Consider the following 5,000-nt stretch of genomic DNA (forward strand, 5'->3'; position numbering starts at 1 on the left):
GTTACTTTATAATAATGAGAGTAAACAACACCAGTTACTTTATAATAATGAGAGTAAACAACACCAGTTACTTTATAATAATGAGATGAAACAACACCAGTTACTTTATAATAATGAGATGAAACAACACCAGTTACTTTATAATAATGAGAGTAAACAACACCAGTTACTTTATAATAATGAGAGTAAACAACACCAGTTACTTTATAATAATGAGATGAAACAACACCAGTTACTTTATAATAATGAGAGTAAACAACACCAGTTACTTTATAATAATGAGAGTAAACAACACCAGTTACTTTATAATAATGAGATGAAACAACACCAGTTACTTTATAATAATGAGATGAAACAACACCAGTTACTTTATAATAATGAGATGAAACAACACCAGTTACTTTATAATAATGAGATGAAACAACACCAGTTACTTTATAATAATGAGAGTAAACAACACCAGTTACTTTATAATAATGAGAGTAAACAACAACAAAAAGCTGTGGTACCAGTTACTTTATAATAATGAAATGAAACAACACCAGTTACTTTATAATAATGAGAGTAAACAACACCAGTTACTTTATAATAATGAGAGTAAACAACACCAGTTACTTTATAATAATGAGATGAAACAACACCAGTTACTTTATAATAATGAGATGAAACAACACCAGTTACTTTATAATAATGAGAGTAAACAACAACAAAAAGCTGTGGTACCAGTTACTTTATAATAATGAGAGTAAACAACACCAGTTACTTTATAATAATGAGAGTAAACAACAACAAAAAGCTGTGGTACCAGTTACTTTATAATAATGAGAGTAAACAACACCAGTTACTTTATGATAATGAGAGTAAACAACACCAGTTACTTTATAATAATGAGAGTAAACAACACCAGTTACTTTATAATAATGAGAGTAAACAACACCAGTTACTTTATAATAATGAGATGAAACAACACCAGTTACTTTATAATAATGAGATGAAACAACACCAGTTACTTTATAATAATGAGATGAAACAACACCAGTTACTTTATAATAATGAGAGTAAACAACACCAGTTACTTTATAATAATGAGAGTAAACAACAACAAAAAGCTGTGGTACCAGTTACTTTATAATAATGAAATGAAACAACACCAGTTACTTTATAATAATGAGAGTAAACAACACCAGTTACTTTATAATAATGAGATGAAACAACACCAGTTACTTTATAATAATGAAATGAAACAACACCAGTTACTTTATAATAATGAGATGAAACAACACCAGTTACTTTATAATAATGAAATGAAACAACACCAGTTACTTTATAATAATGAGATGAAACAACACCAGTTACTTTATAATAATGAGAGTAAACAACACCAGTTACTTTATAATAATGAGAGTAAACAACACCAGTTACTTTATAATAATGAGAGTAAACAACAACAAAAAGCTGTGGTACCAGTTACTTTATAATAATGAGAGTAAACAACACCAGTTACTTTATAATAATGAGAGTAAACAACAACAAAAAGCTGTGGTACCAGTTACTTTATAATAATGAGAGTAAACAACACCAGTTACTTTATAATAATGAGAGTAAACAACACCAGTTACTTTATAATAATGAGATGAAACAACAACACTGGCAAAATCTAAACACAACATGTACATTTTCATGAGCTGAAAGCTGCACCTTGTGCTGTGGACAATAAAAGGCAGTTTTGTCACACAACACAATGGCACAGATGTCTCAAGTTTTGAGGGAGCGTGCTACTGGCATGCTGACTGCAGGAAGATGCACCAGAGATGTTGCCAGATCATTTTATGTTCATTTCACCACCATAAGCTGCCTCCAATGTCGTTCTAGAGAAGGGAGGGGGGGGGCTGAGGAGCGTTCCTGTCTGTAATAAAGCCATTTTGTGGAGAAAAACTCATTTTTATTGGCTGAACCTGGCTCCAAAGTGGGTAGGCCTGGCTGCCAAGTGGTTGAGCCAATGCCCTCCCAGACCCACCCATGGCTGCGCCCCTGCCCAGTCATGTGAAATCCATCAATTAGGGACTAATGAATTCATTTCAATTGACAGATTTTCTTACATGAACTGTTAACCCAGCAAAACCTTAGAAATGGTTGTATGTTGCGTTTATATTTTTGTTCAGTATAGGTTTTTACTGTGCACACACACACACACACACACACACACACACACACACACACACACACACACACACACACACACACACACACACACACACACACACACACACACACACACACACACACACACACACACACACACACACACACACACACACACACACACACACACACACACACACACACACACACACACAGAGTCTGTAGATCATCTTTAGGAGCACATTGTGTCTCAGTTGGGGCTTTTCCTGGCGTCAGCGAAAATAAACGATGCCAAAAACAGAACTCTGGAAAACCCCAAATTTCCTCTTCGGCCATTGGTCAGTTCTCTGCTTTCCCAATCGTTGAATTGGCCCATTATATTGTCTCCCTCGTCCCACCCCCCTGGGGTGTGCATGTGCCAGATAAACTGGTCATGGTCAGTGTGTGTGTGTGTGTGTGTGTGTGTGTGTGTGTGTGTGTGTGTGTGTGTGTGTGTGTGTGTGTGTGTGTGTGTGTGTGTGTGTGTGTGTGTGTGTGTGTGTGTGTGTGTGTGTGTGTGTGTGTGTGTGTGTTATAGAGCCATTTGATTGGCTGAATTGTTTAGCTGGGAGAGAATTCTGATGAGGTCATGTCAACACCAAGGTGTAGAGGGAGAGAGGGGGAGGGGAGGGGAGAGAGATGGAGAGAGGTAGGATGGATGGAGAGAGGTAGGATGGATGGAGAGAGGATGGAGAGAGGTAGGATGGATGGAGAGAGGCAGAATGGATGGAGAGGGGTAGGATGGATGGAGAGAGGTAGAATGGATGGAGAGAGGACTGAGGTAAGAAAGAGGTGGAGTATGAGAGGTTTGAGAGAGGGGACGGGTAGAGGGGGAGGGGAGGAGAGGCAGGGGAAGAGAGGCAGGGGGAGAGAGGCAGGGGAAGAGAGGCAGGGGAAGAGAGGCAGGGGGAGAGAGGCAGGGGGAGAGAGGCAGGGGAAGAGAAGCAGGGGAAGAGAGGCAGGGGGAGAGAGGCAGGGGAGAGAGGCAGGGGAAGAGAGGAAGGGGGAGAGAGGCAGGGGAAGAGAGGCAGGGGGAGAGAGGCAGGGGGAGAGAGGCAGGGGAAGAGAGGCAGGGGGAGAGAGGCAGGGGGAGAGAGGCAGGGGAAGAGAGGCAGGGGAAGAGAGGCAGGGGAAGAGAGGCAGGGGGAGAGAGGCAGGGGGAGAGAGGCAGGGGAAGAGAGGAAGGGGGAGAGAGGCAGGGGAAGAGAGGCAGGGGGAGAGAGGCAGGGGGAGAGAGGAAGGGGAAGAGAGGCAGGGGAAGAGAGGCAGGGGGAGAGAGGCAGGGGGAGAGAGGAAGGGGGAGAGAGGCAGGGGAAGAGAGGCAGGGGAGAGATGGGAAGGGAAGAGAGGCAGGGGGAGAGAGGCAGGGGGAGAGAGGCAGGGGAAGAGAGGAAGGGGGAGAGAGGCAGGGGGAGAGAGGAAGGGGGAGAGAGGCAGGGGAAGAGAAGCAGGGGGAGAGAGGAAGGGGAGAGAGACAGGGGGAGAGAGGCAGGGGAAGAGAGGCAGGGGAAGAGAAGCAGGGGAGAGAGGAAGGGGAGAGATGGGAAGGGAAGAGAGGGAGAGGAAGAGATAGGAGGGGAAGAGAGGAAGGGGAGAGAGGCAGGGGAGAGAGGCAGGGGGAGAGAGGCAGGGGAAGAGAAGCAGGGGGAGAGAAGCAGGGGGAGAGAGGAAGGGGGAGAGATGGGAAGGGAAGAGAGGGAGAGGAAGAGATAGGAGGGGAAGAGAGGAAGGGGAGAGAGGCAGGGGAAGAGAGGCAGGGGGAGAGAGGCAGGGGAAGAGAGGCAGGGGAAGAGAAGCAGGGGGAGAGAGGAAGGGGGAGAGATGGGAAGGGAAGAGAGGGAGAGGAAGAGATAGGAGGGGAAGAGAGGAAGGGGAGAGAGGCAGGGGAAGAGAGGCAGGGGGAGAGAGGCAGGGGAAGAGAAGCAGGGGAAGAGAAGCAGGGGGAGAGAGGAAGGGGGAGAGATGGGAAGGGAAGAGAGGGAGAGGAAGAGAGGGAGAGGAAGAGATAGGAGGGGAAGAGATGGGAAGGAAAGAAAGGCATAGGAACAGAGGCAGAGAGGGGGTGTGGGAAGGGAAGAGAGGGGAGGGGAAGTGAGAGAGGGGAAGAGAGGGGGGAGTGAGGTGGGAGAGAGGGGAAGAGAGAGTGAAAGAGAGCAAGTAGTCAAGTTCCTTTAAAAAGTGATTTTGGGGTGGACATTGTGTGTGGTATGTGTGTATGTAACATCATAGATAAACTGAGACTAGCCACTCTCAGCAGGGATAACTATTTTTTAAATGATTAACTAGGCAAGTCAGTTAAGAACAAATTCTTATTTACAACGACGGCCTCCCCCGGGCCAAACCTTAACCTGGACGATGCTGGGCCAATTGTGCACCGCCCTATGAGACTCCACTACGCCACTCGAGGGCCCCATATAATAGTGATGATGACTCTATGACTCAGACCTCCCCAAGTCCCCCTGGATGAGACAGACCCAGACCTCCCCAAGTCCCCCTGGATGAGACAGACCCAGACGTCCCCAAGTCCCCCTGGATGAGACAGACCCAGACCTCCCCAAGTCCCCCCGGATGAGACAGACCCAGACCTCCCCAAGTCCCCCTGGATGAGACAGACCCAGACCTCCCCAAGTCCCCCTGGATGAGACAGACCCAGAGTCCCCCTGGATGAGACAGACCCAGACCTCCCCAAGTCCCCCTGGATGAGACAGACCCAGACCTCCCCAAGTCCCCCTGGATGAGACAGACCCAGACCTCCCCAAGTCCCCCTGGATGAGACAGACCCAGACCTCCCCTCCCCAAGACCTCTCCCTGGATGAGAC

This window comes from Oncorhynchus gorbuscha, linkage group LG07 (assembly GCF_021184085.1).
Source record: "Oncorhynchus gorbuscha isolate QuinsamMale2020 ecotype Even-year linkage group LG07, OgorEven_v1.0, whole genome shotgun sequence".
Taxonomy (NCBI): Eukaryota; Metazoa; Chordata; class Actinopteri; order Salmoniformes; family Salmonidae; genus Oncorhynchus; species Oncorhynchus gorbuscha.